This window comes from Ambystoma mexicanum, chromosome 2p (genome assembly GCF_040938575.1).
Source record: "Ambystoma mexicanum isolate Mex_15411 chromosome 2p, UKY_AmexF1_1, whole genome shotgun sequence".
NCBI classification, from domain to species: Eukaryota; Metazoa; Chordata; class Amphibia; order Caudata; family Ambystomatidae; genus Ambystoma; species Ambystoma mexicanum.
The window spans coordinates 989,155,780-989,173,111 of NC_090923.1; the positions used below are offsets into that span (position 1 = coordinate 989,155,780).

The 17,332-nt window shown below is 45.2% G+C and overlaps 1 protein-coding gene across 2 annotated transcripts in view; it reads left to right on the forward strand.

The window, feature by feature from the left end:
* EIF1AD (eukaryotic translation initiation factor 1A domain containing) overlaps positions 1-17,332 on the forward strand; it is a 505,590-nt gene that overhangs the window by 33,802 nt on the left and 454,456 nt on the right. For both annotated transcript variants that reach the window (XM_069644800.1, XM_069644799.1), the window contains exon 2: positions 3,266-3,357. The gene's annotated coding sequence lies outside the window, so the exon portion shown is untranslated. The remainder of the gene's footprint in view (positions 1-3,265; positions 3,358-17,332) is intronic.

The window sequence follows — 17,332 nt, forward strand, 5'->3', positions numbered from 1 at the left end:
AGGGGGCTGAATAGCCCAGGGATCCTGGTTGTGTGACCTGTAATTGGTGGACTGTGTGTTCTAACAACTGCGCCTAGACCAGTGAGCCCTGAATACTGAAGACCCACCATATTGGAAAAACCAACTGATCAAACGAACTACAACAACTACAAGAGGAGAAGCTGAAGTCTTTGACAAGGGAGCCCTGAGACTGAAGAACCTGTCTGTTGTCTTGAGAGCGAGGTCTCAAGACCCTCCCCTTTTTGTTTGTAATTGTGGTGCATGAGTCTTGTGGAAGCGAACCCTGGGGATTAACTTGAACTATGTTGCTTGCAGCTCGAGAGCAGTGATCTTGAGACTTTTGTGGGACTATATTGTACTTGGGGAGAGAAATCTGAGAGCTGGAAGAGGCACTGAACTTTGCATTTCTGGTTAACAATGTGTAAGGATGTTCATAGTCTAAATGATGAGTTCAAGTATTACTTGTGGACACAGACAGACTTACAAGTGGAACGATTTGAGTCAGACTTTCCTTCGTTTTATTCCGATAGGGAAATCCCACCTTAGCATAATTTAATAATTTGCTTTAATTTGAAATATAAGTCTGTTCTCTGGGTCTTGCTTCATGACGCCATCACATTATACAGAAATGTAAAAGATAAAATCTGTTTGAAAAATGTTAAGATAAACCTATAACATGATACCCTAGCCAACATAGTACTATTCGTTCTAAAGTGCTGTCCGTGCACGTTTCCTTAGCCAGGCGTGGTGGATATACTTAGGCACAATGTAAACTGTTTCTAAATCATCAGATTTTCTTACCAATTGGTTGGCAACATTTAAGGTGCATACATTGTGGAAAGCAAGCAATGGTTTCAGATATTTTATCCTTGGGTCCTTCAAACCTTTACATATGAGCAGAAAGTGCGTAGTATCTTCTTTGGATTATTTGAGGGTACAGGAATACACAAGTAATCGGAAAGAGCAAACGGGGCTTAATTGCCTATTATGTGGTGCAACCAATCTGAATTCAATATACAAAGCCTGGGCATAATTTGGAGTAATTATATCCAAGTAGCTTTCGTACCCAATACTCGGTTTGAAAGCCAAGTAGTCCAGACCCCTAGACAAGGACATGCATTCTCTTTTCATGTTATTAGACCTCCAAATTGCCCAGGCTTTTTTCAACTCTAGTTTTGCGGATTTGATAATCAAAGAAGGGTTCAGCCAACAATGTTGAAGATCTAGGGCCACCAGAGAATTCTTAACATGAACAAACCATGGAAGACACCTCCCCCTTCCAATTCATCACCTGGGAGAGGGCATCGCAAAATGTACTCGATGCTGGGTTCTCCCAGCTTCTGAACCAATAAAAAGCTGGTCTCATAGCAAACTCCACTTCCAAGGGGCACAGATTACACTCCATGTGGACCAAGGCTGTCTGGCTCCTTGGGGCAATAACAAAATACTTTTGACAAACTTATTTTCAATTGTATTAATACTCTTTCCCCTTGATACACCCCAGGTTTCTGCCCCTTAAAGTGCGGCAGCTTTTCCTTGGACTTTGTAAACTTCCAGCACTGAGCCAACTGTGCCACCCCTGTGTGTGAAGAAAAACATCTTCAGTGAGCCATAGTTCTTGGCCAAGCCCCAGACAATCCTATCCACACGAAGAGCCGAACCACCATTCAGAGGCATATCGAATTCTCAAGTAATCATACCATGACGCTTCCTCTAAGTTTATTCCTCCCACTATAACAGATAAGGGTTTGTGTCGCAAGTTTTCTGGGCAGAAAACCATGACCTTTGTTTTTCCTAAATTGAATTCTAAACCAAACTCCACACACTTCTTGGGAAAGCAAGACAAAGATAATTTTAAACCCAAAGGAGTGGTAAAGAGAAGAACTGCGTCATCTGTAAAAAAATGGAGCTGGAAATGTATCCTTCCCCAACCGTGTGAAGTCAGCTGTTAAGGCCTAATTCCTCAATTTGTCTAATGTCATGGGTGCTTTATCCCCAACTTGGCCCCATCCAATTGCAGCAAAAAATACCTTTTGCGGCTGCTTTCCAACTTCTATAGGAAACTCACTATACATTGTTGTTCATCATAAGTTGCAGTATTTTTAGGTATATCAGAAAAAGTATCATGTTTTAAAAACCTTCTTTTTTTCAAATTCTCTTAATAAAAATGGAAAACATATATATATATATATATATAATATCTCGCCATCAAATAAGTATTAATTACAGAAATTACAAAGCAATCAATATGAATCGGAATAAACCGAAAAAAACTCTGTATGACATTTCCTCCTTTCTAAACATTAGAACAATCCTTCTCCTATAGACTTGTCAGTTGGTTTTATATGTATTATGGAGTAATGGAGTAATATGCTGGTTTCCAAATGCGGCGTACTGCCGGCTGTCCTTGTGTAGTTTGGACTGACTTGCTTAAAGCCTCTGCAAAAGCCTAGAAAGCCACATAAAAAGCAGCTCAACAAGCATTTCTATCCCTAAAGGAAGCCCTAAAAAAAGTGCCCTGTTTTATATAATAGCAGTATTTCCAGACTCCCGTTATTCTACACCCCGCCTCAGGCACTTGTTTCCGCCCCCGGAACCGATGGACAACCTGAATCCCATGTTGCACATCAACCTAAACCTGCTTCCGCACAAACTAAAATACTCCACCAACAAACAAGAATGTTACCCACTAAGTGGGAAGAAGAATCCCTTTCAGTGTTACCTACTATGAAGAAAATGTACATTTGTGTACTGATCATCCTCTAACTTGGTTTACTGTACACTGTGACTCCAGTCCTCGAAACTTTGGTTGTTTCAGCCATTCTTGTTTTCAATTCTCCACTAACCATAGGCAGTGTAGTACAACGTCAACTACCTGTCCCACCTGCCTCTCCTGACTGTTTGTCCAGACTGGTCGGGGAGGATATGTCAGAAAGCGGGCAGTTGAGTGAGTAAGACGTACTAGTCACCTTCTGAGAGGGATTGTGAACTGCCTTTCCAGGACTAGACACACCGGGTATGGTACTGCAGAGCCCCCTTCTATCAGCATTGTCTTTCTGTGTAACCCCCACCGATCCACAGTGCACCAAAAGCTGACCGGGGAGATCTAGAATACCCCCAGGACAGACATGGGAAAGAAAGGACCCTCTGGACGCAATCACCCCCAGAGCCCTATACAGGAGAGGGAAAGAGAACTATCTGTATACATGGTATTATTGAGATGAATGTATGTACTGATATGTACCTGGTGATTTTGTCTTTGCAGGTCCAGAACCAGGAAGCGGGTCCAGAATCCCAATTCGGCAATCCATCCAGGCCCAACGAACGAGAACGACCCGAGGAGATCCAATAATCTAGGTAAGGGAGTCAGTGCACACCGTAGAGTGAATCCAGAATTGAAGTAGAGAACGAGGGTCTCCTGAGAGGGAATCCTGGAAGAGCTGGAGGGTAGGGTGAACACAGGGGAGGTACGATCAGGAAGTCAACTCACTAGGAGGGTGGGGAGGGTGAAGAAGGCTGAGCAAAGACAGGACAAAAGGAACGCAGCGTCACCCGACGCAGTCGCAGACCTGCATGGAGGTCTAAAAGCAGTGTTGAGGAGCGCTGCATTGTTAAAGGAAGGAACCTATGTACACTGCCTTCTGTGAACGGTTGATGGAACGCAACATCTCCTTTCACAGAAGGCAAAAGGCGTGCGTAGCACCCGACGGTGCTTCCCGACACCTTCCCACAATGACAGGGCAACAGTTGCGTAGATTGGACTTGCACAGCCCCCAAGAGATGGCAGTAGGACGACGGTTCCCACGACACAGCAGAGACAGTAAGTCCCCAACCAAACCACCTCCCTGAGTCTTACCTTACTCCCTATGATCTCCAAGATCCCCAAAAGGCTGAGTCTCGGAGGCGATTTAGGATGCCGACGGCCTTCAAGTCATATCCTCGTTAGGGCAGGACCCATAAACAATCGGGCCAGAGATGGAGAACCTGGGTGGGGCCGAGGGGCCTTGACGTGTAGGGATGGAGGACAATGTATAAATGGACTCACCCAGACCTCCAGATAAGGTGCGTACGAGGCCTTTTTACGCATGAAAATCTTGTAAATACGACAGCATTATTATTTTCCTGTGTACATTTACACACAAGTTTTGAGCAGAGGGCAGTGCAAAGGTCAGGTTACTTGAAAGAAACCAGAAGGATACTTTTGATTTTTATCTGCATGGATGTAATTGCAAGTCAGGGATAAATGCCTCTGAAACGGAGTGTATTTCTCTGAAGCTAGAGAAATCATGAAAGGTGTATTCTGCCACAATGCAGAAAGCTGCCGCATCGTAATGATTTCCATACATCTTTTGCACACGTTGGCTGGATGTCACATACGTTTTACTCTCTTGTAAAGGAGAAATGTCCTTTTTACTCTCTTAAAATTCCATTTACCCTCAAAGTTTAAAAATAGGGAGTAAAATACTCCCACCTCAAAATCTTATCTGGAGCACCGGACTCACCACCACAGTCATGACTTCTTTTGTGTCTTCCAACAGCAGTAGCCAAGAGACCATGACCCTATGGCCTACATATGCATGGCCCTACTAAAGCCATAGAACAGCTAAGATACTGACAGAGCGCTGTTTGGTGAACCCAAGCTCAAATGTACTTACCCAGGCGACACAGGACTCCTATGGCTGTATTGAACAAATTCAATAAAGAATTAATTTAACAAGCATTACTTAATATGCATGCCCCTCCTTATCTGCCTTGGGATCTTTACATGGGCCAATCTTTTTGTTCCCAGCAATTTAGTTTTGCTAAATTCAGTAGCTATACTTTATTAATTGTGCCCAATCTCTTCCTCTCTTATTCCTTGGAAGGCAGGTCTAGGGCAAGCAAAATATTTCAGCATATTGTACTCATTAGTCAGGTGTTCTTATCCTCTGAAAAACTTCTATCCTGTCTCCTATGTCTGTTACATTTGTATTTTGTGGGCTTGCCTACCCAGGTTTGCTCTTTACCCTGTAGCGCCTGTCAAAGTATGAGGGATCCACTTCTATGTTCAGCTCTATCAGTCATATTGTTTTTAAATAAACTAAGTGGGATCTTCATCTCTCCCCCACCCCCACCTGCCCAACTGGTTGGAAATACTGTCAGACTTCACCAAGTAAGAGTACTGGGTCTCTTCTAACCTGGACGTTATCTTTGGTTAGAATGCTGTTTTTTCTTAACTGGCCAGTCCCTGCAACATTGCCCTCTAAGACATTCATTATTTACCCCACTTGTGTAATACTCATGCAATATGTGTTCTTTCCCTTGTAGCCATCATGTAGATGATTCTGGCTTCTCCTGCACCCTGCGCTCCAATGCTCTGTTCCTTTGGGGGGAAATTGGTCTGACTGGTCTGGTGCTGCCATATTTAGTTGCCAGTTTGTAGCAAAAGAATTCCCCCTCCGTTCCATTTTGCATTAGGCAACCTCACTCCTTAAATACTACACCAACTTTGTTTCACTGCATTGAACTCCTCACTGGACATACAATCTATCTAATGGTTTGGCACAACTGACTTCTCTGCCCCACACGGAGTCCTGCCTAGTGTGGCACCAAAGGTTCCTCCTATAAATGGAGGCCTTCTAGCTGTCGACACACTTGATCAAATGGTGTGGTATATACGTCGATTCTTCCACTCCCTGTCTGTTTTAAAAACGTAGGGTCACTACTAGACAAATTCAGGGCCTGGGTCTATACGATCTCTTGCTTCCCCCTCTGTCAACGTTCCAGCAACCAATATAATAGTATGACAAAAATGGTGTGTTTCCTGTGGCTGCAACAGCACATTCAAGGCCCACTCCTCTTGGTGCCTGTCAAGGTTCCTCTTGCTGTCTCCACTATGCAGCCAGGAGTTCAACTTTATGGCCTCTCCTTTTTTATTTTAGTTTTGTGCCACATATGTCTAAACTATTGGTGTGGAGTGTGGCATCGAATATGTAATTAATTGTCTTTCCCACATTCCTGCCATTGTCGTTGCTTGATAGCTATGTGCATCACAGTTTTTCTTTGCTTCCTTTTCTGTCAGTCTGATAGCAATAGCTAGGTTTACTTCTGCACATGATTATGTATGAATTAACACTCCTTGTCGTATTACATCGGTTTGTGGCAAGCTAATGGGCTGCAGAAGATTACTGTGCTTGGTCATATAACAGCTCAGAGAAGTAATACTTCTGTCTCAAACTAAAATACGGGGGAAATTGCTTGGTGCAATGGGATGTTAAAACAAGCACCTGCAAATCAATCTGGTTTAACTTTAGTATGAATGTAAAATTAGTGTGTTGGCTTCGTTCTTGTGAAAAATAGGCAGTGGCAAATGTTCAATGTTTGCTTTAACTTACTTTGACGCTTATTCTTACAGGCAATATGTGACCAAAATGTTGTATATACCAAAGTATAAATCTAGACTAAAACGATTCTCTTGTGGCTGTATAGTGGCGAGTTATACGCATTTGTATTTATTCCTGGCAAAATGAACCAACAAGAAGGTGTTAGAAAAAAAATTACAAATGTAAATGGGTACAGGCATAAAGCACTAATTGCACTGATTACACAAGTATAAAACTGGCCATGGAGTGTCTGTGGTAGGAGTACGCAGGGAAATGTACAGCTATGATGGAACATGTATGTAAGTGTAAACCTTTGACATACCACATTTCTCTGAAACTGCCCATTTTCTGTCAGATAACTTCTTTGCTTCCATATTGTCTCCATGCTGTCAAAAGTGTAGGTGGCATTTTGGAACAGTGCACAAGCAAGCAAGATGGCTCTATGGATCATTGAACCACCTTTCTGGACAGTTGTAAAATCCACATATCATAATATCACAGGCACAGAACCTGAGCTGGTTGTTGTCTGACTCTGCCGGTGCTCAAAGTTTGTATTGCGACGAAAGACACAAGTGCTACCAATGCCACAACAGGTTGCATAAATGAGTTTCTCTGTGATGGAGTTGACCTGCAGTGCAAACTGATGTATATTTTTACCATATGTACATTATTTTCACTGGTCCAATAAAACATGTGTTCGGCACATTTACTGCACTACTAAACTCATGTTAAGGGCTCATAGCTTGCAGGTTTTGTTTATCTTTTGCAGACTGTATTCCTGTCTGTATTCATCTGTAAAAACTGTACGAGAAGACGGACAAGCAAGCCTTCCCATGCTGTCTGTCATGCCGTGCTGGCGAATCCTGTGCAGACTGGCACTTCTCTTTACTGCATTTGTAATGTCCAACCCGTTTATCAAATAAATGGAAGGCTGCAGAAGACACACTAGTGAGTGCTGAATGGAACCTCAGAGCGACCATGGTATTGGAGAAGTTCTCCTGATCGGAGAAAATTACCCCATCTGCATCTCGGAGACTCCACACACATGCCCTGCCATATGTGTGCCTTTTCCAGAGGCTTTTACAATATACATACAGAGGCCTCCACCTCAGAGTAAAGGATGAGCAGGACTGGAGTTAAAGCGAGGGAGAGGAGGAAGCTGCTAAAAAAGTGGCGGGAATGTAAGGGAGAAATGGGTGTGTGGGAAAGGAATGGAACCATCAACGCAATACCAGACGGTAGCTCAGGATGGGTTAAATGTTAAAGGTATTTGTACCGCGCACCGTCACCAACAGAGGTGGTCCCCAGGCGCTCTGACGGATCTGCAAACGAGAAGACAGGATGGGTTAGTAAGGAGAAGAGGAAGTAGGTGAGAGGAGTGGTGTTCTGTTGGCAGCTTCAGCTCGGTATACACTGTGTGCTGAGGTTTGGTTCCAGTATCGGATTGATGTTGGTGTGGCTTATGTGTTGTTGCCGGGTGGTGAAGTGCATGCGGTTTGCGGTGCGGGAGGTGGTTGTGTGAGTTCTTGAGTGAGTTAAGTATGCAGAATGTTTGAGCTTTTTGGTTAGTGCGTTATATGATCTAGTCTTCACAGTATGCCTAAATGCCTCTATTTTGGGAATCCTTCACGGATGGTAGAGGCGCTAGTCCCACAGTAAGCTCAGTTTCAGCGTACGATTGACAGGTGTGTATACCACATCTAGATATGAGTGCCCCGCAAAGTTGTGAAGAGGTCTGGACTTCACAATAAACTACTTCTCACCGTACAGCATGCAAAGACGGAGGCTATCCCCAGATACGGGAGACTTGCACAGTGGGAGAAGGGTTCAGGCTCCACCGTAGGTGGGCCCCAGCATACAACGAACAGAGACAGAGGCCACATCCAGACTTGAGAGTCTTGCCGATTGGGGGAGCGGGCCAGGCATCACAATGTATTTAATGCACTTGCTGGTATTCACAAATCCGTACATATGCGACGCAGTCCAGCAACCACAACTCCATCCCAATGTGGCATCCGATAACATTCACCACTCCATTCAATGCTGCACATGCCACCATTCACAGCTCCAAGTGTGTCGCTTGCCAACCCTCACAACTCCATCCAAGCGTTGCACCTGCCTAAAATCCCCCATCCAATTGAGATGCGGAGCGGGCCAACATCCACAGCCAAACTTGGCACCTGCCACCATTCACAGTTCCAAGCGTGTCGCTTGTTAATTTCCACAACTCTAACCAGGTGTGTTCGTAACCAAGTATGTAGTCAGTCTTCACTGTTTTCCTCTTGTGGGTGTCTCTCATTATGTAATATGATATGTCGTGGAGTGCGTTCCTTAAACTCTGTTTGTATTCGATTGCTTGTTGGGAACCGGGACCAGTTTCTACATTCATCGTTGTTTTAGCGGTGTGTGTGTTAATGTGGGTGGTCTTGTGGTTAGGCATTGAAGAGCCAGGATTTGAGCAGTTTCCTGAATAGTAGGTGGTTTCTTGTGTTCCGTAAATCCTTTGGTAAGTCATTCCAAGTTTTCGGTGCCTGGTGAGAGAAGGAGGATCCTCCAAGTTTTCTTTTGCTGTAGGGTTTCGGTTCCAGACGGATGTCGTTGCTTGATCTGAGCGTTCTTGTTGCCTGAATATTTCTAATTTATCCCTCAGGAATGCGGCACCTTGATTGTGTATTGCTCTGTGCGTGATGCACATTGATTTGAATTTTATTCGTCGTTTTATTGGTAGCCAATGTAGTATTTTTAGTGCGGGAGTGATGTGTTCTCTTCGGGGTAGTTTGAGAAGGAGTCTGGCTGCTACATTTTGTATGCGTTGTAGTTTTTTAGAAGTAGTTCGGGCATACCCAGGTATAGGCTATTGGCATAATCTACTCTGGACATGACGAAAGCTATGATGGTAATTTTTTTGTTAGTGAATAATAGGAATGGTATGATCTTTTTGCTGCTCGCAGGAGAAAGAAGCATTTCTTGAGTAGAGCGTTTACTTGTGGCTCTAGAGTGAGGTTGTTGTCCATCAGGACCTCCAGGTTTTTTACAATCGACAATGGTACTGGGGTTGTGCCGAGTTCTTTTGGCCAAGGGATGTAGTTGTTGTCTCCTCTGTTTTTTGTGACAATCATTATCTCCGTTTTGCCTGGGTTAATTTTGAGGTGGTTCAAGTTCATCTAGTTGAATATATCACAAAGGCAGTTCTCTAGTGTTTTCTTCTCGTGTGTCTTGTATTTTGAAGATTTGTGTGTCGCCGTTCAGTTGTAGCACGTGAGCCCGTGCCTTTTGATGATTTTGATTAATATATGTTGAATAAGAGAGAGGAGAAAGAAGATCCTGGTGGAACTCCGCATGTGGAGTCTCTTGGGTTTGACTTGAAAGGTTTCATCCATATGGTTTCCAATCTGTTTGTTAGGAAGGATTTGATCCATAGTAGGGCGGTGTCTGTTATTCCCAGTCTTTCTAATCTCGTTATGAGGATGTCGTGGTGTACTGTATCAAATCCTGCAGATGGGTCTATAAGTATCAAGGCAGTGCTGTTGTCCGAGTCTGCGTTTGCTTTTAGGTCATCCCATATTGAGAGGCGAGCTGATTCCGTGCCTCTCATTGGTCTGAAGCCAACCTGTGCCTGGTCTAGTAGGCAGTGCTCTTCGTACCATGTTGAAAACTGCCTACAAGCATGCAATGAACTCTAGAAAGTAATATAACTCATTTTAGCCAATTTCATTTTGTTGTTAAACCATTTTATATATGTTTTACGGGAAATGTAGTTCCTTTTCTGCTAACGAACTACATACCTGTGTTTTTTGATTGAGGAACACCAGATATTTCCAAAACGCTTATCATAAACATACTTGCAACCAGCATTTGGCATGAAGCACCATGTAAAATCATACTTTTATTATAAAAAGTAATGCTGTTATGTCTGATATTTGACAAGGAGTTTTGACTTCCAAGCGGTAATGTAAATACTTGATTTGAATAAATGTGGAACTATACCAGTGGACAAATGAAGTTAAAATTACAAAAAAATGAATATGGTTGAATACAGACCTAAATGTGGAAAAAGAAAAAAATCAAAACGACGGCCTTGCTCATAAATGTTTTTACTCCTAATTAAAGGATGCTTTTTGATTGCGTGCTTCTATGTATGTACAGTGCTTGAATCCTACCGAAGTGGCCTCTTGGTGTTATCCACTAGGGCAACACCGCTGGGATATCCAATATGGAGACCCACTCTAAAAAAGCAACTTCTGAGGGCAGCAGGGGCACCTGTTAGCTTTTGATTAAACGTTTAGGGATTGGATTACTTGGGAAACGCCCATGTTTAACATGTCGACAAAAGATAAGATTGTGATCTATGATAGCAAGTTCTGTACGTTTTTGCTGCGTCAACTGAGAAATCCCCACTTTACATTGTAGCTTGGTGAACATTTAGTTGTAACCCTTTTGTAGATTTTAAATGTTTGGTGGTGGTCTATTGTGTTAAGCAGTTAATAAGGAATTGAGGGCAAAGCCCATATGGAATAGCCATTCTACCGCAGCAAGTGTACATTGTGATGAACATGAATGTTTGGCAGAATTACATTTTTGTGCAATATTCTCCCCACTTGTGAGTTCCCCCATCACTTTTTGCTGGACTCTTGGATTTTTGATCAGTTCTCCTGAGTTCACTCAGTCTTTTACTGTACCTCTGGAATCCTTTTTTAACCCTTTTAGTTGTATCATTTTGAAGTACTGATTTCCTTCACCCTTTTGGGCTCTTGAGTGCTCTTTGAGCTGCCCTTTTTATTTTCCTTGTGATAACTACAGTTTCCAAGGACAGGGGGATACTTTTTATGCGACCTAACTTTATTTTGTGCAATCAACACACCCCACCTTATGGGGAGTGCTGAGGGGCCACAATGTATCCCTTTTCCACTTCTCCTGTAACTTTCTATGTGCAGTGCCAAGTTCATCTGAGTGGCTGGTGGCAGTGGATGTTTTCTACCGATTTCTAGTAACACCTACACGCAGGCTGCTATCGCAGCTGTGGTAAGGGACACATGGGTCACCATTGTACTAAAATGGTGCCCATCTTCTTTTTTCACCAACTCTTGATGACTTGTCCTTTCTTGGGCCTACTTCTGCTGTGCTGGGTGGGCGAGGTCCAGCTTACTTTTTTGTCTTTGCCGGGCTCACATTGGGAAGCCACCACCCAAAGTTTGAATTTGGCATGACTGCTGATTGGTTGGGTTCCTGCATAAAGGCGAGGGTCCTGGAGCAGAACGAGATAGTCAAACCATGGAACGAAGAATCAGAAGAAGGACGACGTCTGCAGCCACCTCCAGTGACTGCTGAGTGACTGGTGCTGTTCCAACAGTCTCTTCTGATCAACAGGGAAGCTCCAGACCGGATGACTTCCTCCCCTGGACTAGTGGGACCAACCAGTCTCGAGACCACCTGCATTTTGAACCATCCCTTGAAGAGCTGCGACTGTCCTGGGTTGCAATTCCCCAATACCCTGTGACCTGTACCAATCTGCTGTGCATTGTCTCCTGAAGTGCATTTTCGGCTGGAACATCATGGGCATCCGGCTGCACCTACAGTGACACTTTCCCACTCGGAGACATCTCCCCATCCAAGTTGGGGAATGGGAAACGGAGAGAAGTCTGCAATGTGACAACCTTCATTGAACCGAAGCCTGTGTCAAGTGACAACGAGCCAGTATCGTGAAGATAGTCTGCTGGGCATCCTATTGCAAGAAGCTGACTGTCTGCTCCCACCAAAGGTTTCTTTTTCAGCCTCAAGGCAAAGAATCTGAACAAGAGCTGCTGTCGCCTCAGCTGGTATCCCACCAGTGACATTGTCTTCTTTCTTCATGAAAAGGTACTTTCCCGCTCCTATGTACTAACCTGCATGCTTGCTGTGTTTAATCGGACTCCTCCTGAGCTTTGAGACACATTGGGCTGGACAACCCATCTGTGTTCTCCCAGGCCTAAGGACACTGGTCCTTTGGTCTGCAATCCTCCAGGCAGTCTGCCAGACCTCCCTGAACCAACTTTTAACTAAACATTTTACCTACCTGCAACAGAGAAGAAAACTGCTATTTTGACAACTGTGATTGCGTCTGCCTTTCTTTATTTTTATTTATTTTATTTAATGGACATTACATTTGTATGGCGCCTAGACAAGTTGGGGGAGGGGGACATAGGAAGAAAGTAGAACAACAAAAACGGTTTATTGGCCTTGTGGCAATCCTACCGTGCAAGTGCAAGACAAGGTGATAATTGCGGGGGGGGGGGTAGAGGGAGAAGGGAGGAGGTGCCCTTTGGGAGGGGGTGGGCAAGTGCTGGGGTGACAAAGCCGGCAAGTGCCAGGGGGAAGGGAGGATGAGTGCGGTGGACTGGGTGAACTAGGTTATGACTAGTCCGGGGAAGGGAGCCCGAGGGCAGGTGCTGGCAAGGGATGCTGGGGGGACTGGTAGGCGGGTGATCTGGCCCCTGTATGACTCTGAAGGGACCAGACCTCAGTCGCAGAAGCAGAGTTAGCAAGGGAGGGGGAGAGGGAAGGAAGAGAACAGGAAGTCTTGAGAAGTTTGTATTTGTATTTATTTTATTTGTATAGCGCAAACCAGGCCCGGAGGCTACCGGGCGCGTATCTTGGTACATTAGTTACATAACAGTATGACATTGCATAATAACGTAGGAGCACATTGCAGATTGGACAGCTGACACATAAATAACAAGATTATCTACGTGACTCATGTTAGTCAGGGGGGACAAGCCAAAGTTTAGCTTTGTGTTTGAATGAGTTCAGGGAGGGCATGTTTCTGATGGAGAGCGGCACAGAGTTACAGAGTTCCATAGTTTGGCTGCCAGAACTGGGAAACTGGCCCCACCAGCTGTTTGGAGCTTGAATCTCGGGATCTGTAGGCCCTGACTGGAAGCAGACCTTAGTGAGCGAGGTGGGATATAGTGAGTGAACCGGGAGGATAGATAGCTAAGGGCCAGATTATTCAGGCATTTGTACGTCGGGCCAAGAGATTTTAGTGAGATCCTTTGGGAGACTGACAGCCAGTGCAGGTTCTTCCTAGTTTCAGAGATATGGGCTGATCTAGGGATGTTGAGGGCTGCTCTGATGGCGTTGTTTTGTATGATTTGGAGTTTGCCAAGGTTGCATTGGTTGGTGCCTTGGTACAGTGCATTACAGTAGTCAAGTTTGGACATGACCAGAGTCCTGGCGAGGGTTGTGCAGTTCTGGGTAGAGAGAAACGGGTGACATGCTGTGATCAGCTTGCATGTGTAGGCAGATGTGGCTGCAACTGCATTCGTTTGTCTTTGAAGGAAAAGAGTGGAGTCCAGGTAAATTCCGAGGGTTTTGGTAACTTTGGAGACTTTTATGAAGTTTCCGTCGATATTGAAGGAGCTGAACATAGGGTTCAACTTGTTCAGTCTTTGCTGTGTTCCTAGGATGAGGAGCTCTGTCTTATCATCATTAAAACAGAGCTCATGGTGTGCCATCCAAGTTTGCACGACATGGTATATGTAATTTAGGGATTTCGAGTCTATCGTGTAGTCACCTGTGATGGGGATGAGTATCTGTGTGTTTCATCGGCATAATTGGTGTAGGTGACACCCAGATAGTCAAGCACATCAAACAGTGGTTTGGTGAAAACATTGTAGAGGGTGGGGGATACGCACGAACCTTGAGGGACCCCACAAGGGACTGGCGCAGGGTCGGCCGAGGAAGTAGGGGAGAATACCCTCATATGTCTGTTGTGCAGGAATGATTTAATCCAATTAGTGGCATTATCAGAGAAATGGGCTGCAGTTTTCAGGTGAGGACAAAGGATTTGGTGGTTGACCAAATCGAAGGCAGTGAATAGGTCTAATAATAGTAGCAGGGCTAGCTTACCTTTTGTCTTTTAAGATCCTCAATTTGGGTTTTGAGGTTAAGCGGGCTGTCTCCGTACCGTGCTTAGGTCTGAAGCCTGATTGTCTAGTGCCTAGAAGATTGTTAGTTTCCAAGTATTTCTGTATCTGTAAATAAGATGCACGGTCTAGGATTTTCAAGATAAATGGGACCGTCGTGATGGGCCTATAGTTGGTTAGGACCTCAGGATCTAGGGTAGGTTTTTTTAGAAGAAGGATGACCCAAGCATCCTTCAATTTGTTAGGGACGACTCCCGATTGAAATGAGGAGTTGATAAAGGTTGTAATGAAGGGAGCGAGGTCATGGGCCGATTCCTTAATGATAGGAGCTGGACAGGCATCCCCTTGGCAATTGGCGGGTTTTTAGGTTGCAGATGATTTTTTCAACCTCAAGGGTGGTGAGTGGCATGAAGCTGAAAGGCAAGGGGGAGGCAAGGGTGGTTGTTTTAGATGACATGGTTTTGCTTATGAGAGGCGTATGGAGGGAGTTTTGTTTAGCATTAATTTTGAGTTGCAGGGTCGTTATTTTGTTGAGCAACGCATTTTGTATATTGTTGCACCAGGTGCTGTCTTTAGTGCACGAGTCGGGGGCAGGAGATGGGGATTCTAATTCTTTGAGAATTTTGAAGAGTTCTCTAGTGTTGGATTCTGCTTGCGTTATGCGTAGGTTATACGTCTCTTTCTTGGCTTGAAGGATGGCTTCCTTGTAGTTAAGTGAGGTGATCAGGAGGGAGGTTTTATTGGTCGTACTGGGATGACTTTTCCATAGTGCTTCGGCCTTACGCTTTTCTTTGCGCAGAACTTTGAGCTGCGGGGTGAACCAAGAGTTCAGGTGGGACTGTTGTTTAGCTTTGCAAATTTTTAGCGGGGCTAAAGTATCAATGGCTTTGAGCAGAGTGCTATTGAATGTGCCTACTAAGACGGTGGGGTCCTTGTGCAGCGTGGCACAGATGTTGAGAATAGGGAGGATGAGAGGAAGCAGTTTCTCCCTGGTAATGTCCTTTTTATTTCTAGTGGGTATAGCGGGGGCTATGGTGGGTGTAGGCTGGGGGTTGGTGGCTGGCATGAGGAAGGTAATGACGTGATGGTCAGACCAGCTGCAGACAGTGTTGGAGCTGACAGTGGTGTTGCAATTAAAGTCTGCTATCCAGTCTAGCGTTCTGCCCTTGTTATGGGTAGGGTCATGAATACGCTGCTGGAAACCTAGGTTGGTGAGGGTAGTGGCGACTTCGCTAGCCATGTGGTCTTTAGGATCGGAGAGGCCAAGGTTGAGATCATTGAGATCACCTAAAGGTAGTACCTGAGAGTTAGTCTTCGTGTTGGCAGATAAAGTAGATGTAACATCGTCAGTAAAAGAGCCAAGGAGACCTGGAGGTCTGTAAATAAGGTGGAGTGTAGCTGTGTTAGTAGGTGAGAGGGTTAGCTTCACTGATAGGGATTCTGCGGAGCTGAATTGGGCATTGGTAATAGTTCTCATAGTGATCTTGTCACTGTGTATGAAAGCGGCGACTCCTCCTTTAGACAAGTTGGATTGTCGATCATTTCTGATAATGGCATATCCATTAGGTAAGGATAGGGCTAGGAGTGGGCCGGAGGCATCATGTAGCCAGGTTTCTGTAATGGCTAGGAAGTCCAGGTTTTGGACGGTGATAAGGTCTGCGATGTCAAGTTTCCAGAACTTAAGATCCGGCTGAAGTCTGAGGGGGGCAGGGAGGCCATTCCAGAGGGAGGAACCAGCCGAGGAAAGTGATCTACCTCCCACTCTCTGCTTGGAGAAACGTTGTACAGCAGAGTGTTGGAGCCAGAGGACCAAAAGACTCTGTCAGGGAGGGAGGTCCCAGGCCCCAGACAGCCTTGTGGATGATGCGAAGGGTCTTGAATTTGATCCTGCGGTCACTGGGAGTCAGTGGAGAGATTTATGGGCTGGACAGATGCGGTCCCTGGGCTTGAGGCCAAGGATAAGTCTTGCCGTCCTATCCTGGATTAGTTGAAGGCGGTGAATGGAGAAAAGAGGCAGATTGAGGAAGAAGCTATTGCAGTAGTCCAGCATAGAGAGAACCAGGGCTCTGGAGGCATTGAGCTTCTGGGGGAAGATGAGGAAAGGTAGAATGCCCCAGAGGAGGTGAAGCTGAAAGTTGGACTTCTTGGCAAGATCCGTGATGTGTGGAGAGAGAGAGTCGTCAAAGATGATCCCAAGGTTTTTTGCCTCACAAGTGTGTGAGGGAGGGGACTCAAGGAGGCTGGCCAGAGAATGGGGCTGGGGGGACAAGGATCAGGCATCCCAATGAGAAGGATCTCCGTTTTACTGGTATTAAGGCAGATATCATTTGCAGAGCACCATGTCTGAATAGCAGTCGGCCAGTCGGGTATGAGCGAGGGTAGAGGATGGCAGCTTGAAGGAGAGCTGTGTGTCGTCTGCATAACACTGGCAATGAGGTGAGAAGGTGGATATCAAGTGGGCCAAAGGGGCCAGGTAGATGTTGAAGAGCCATGTTATGTTATGTTATAATATTTATATAGCGCCAAAGCCCTAGGGCATCCAGGCACTCGTGGTGATAGGATAGAGCCCTGAGGGACGCCATAGGTGGAGAGTCGGGTGGAGGAGAGAATATGACCCATTTTCTCTTGGGAGGGTCTGTTTGAAAGGAAGTCAGCCACGCCAGTGCCCAGACAGTTTATGAGGATGGAGTGATTGACTGTGTCAAAGGCAGAAGAAAGATCGAGGAGGATCAGAACAGAGGGAGTGTTTGAGTCCAGGTTAGAGAGCAGGTCTTCACTGGTGTTCAGGAGAACAGTTTCCATGCCTCTGGATGCCCTGAAACCAGACTGGTGGTCATAGAGGCAGCCAGCCATTTCAGTGTGGAGGGTCAGTTGGGGAAGGACCAGATTCTCCATGAGTTTGCCCAAAAAGGGGGTGATAGAGATAGGACGATAGTTAGCCAGGCAAGCAGGGTCAGCAGACTGCTTTTTCGGGAGAGTGTGCAGAAGAGTTTGCTTAAGAGGTTGTTGGAAGGGGGCAGTGGCAAAGGAATGGTTGCAGAGGTCAGCCAAGGCTGGGGTGAGGGAAGC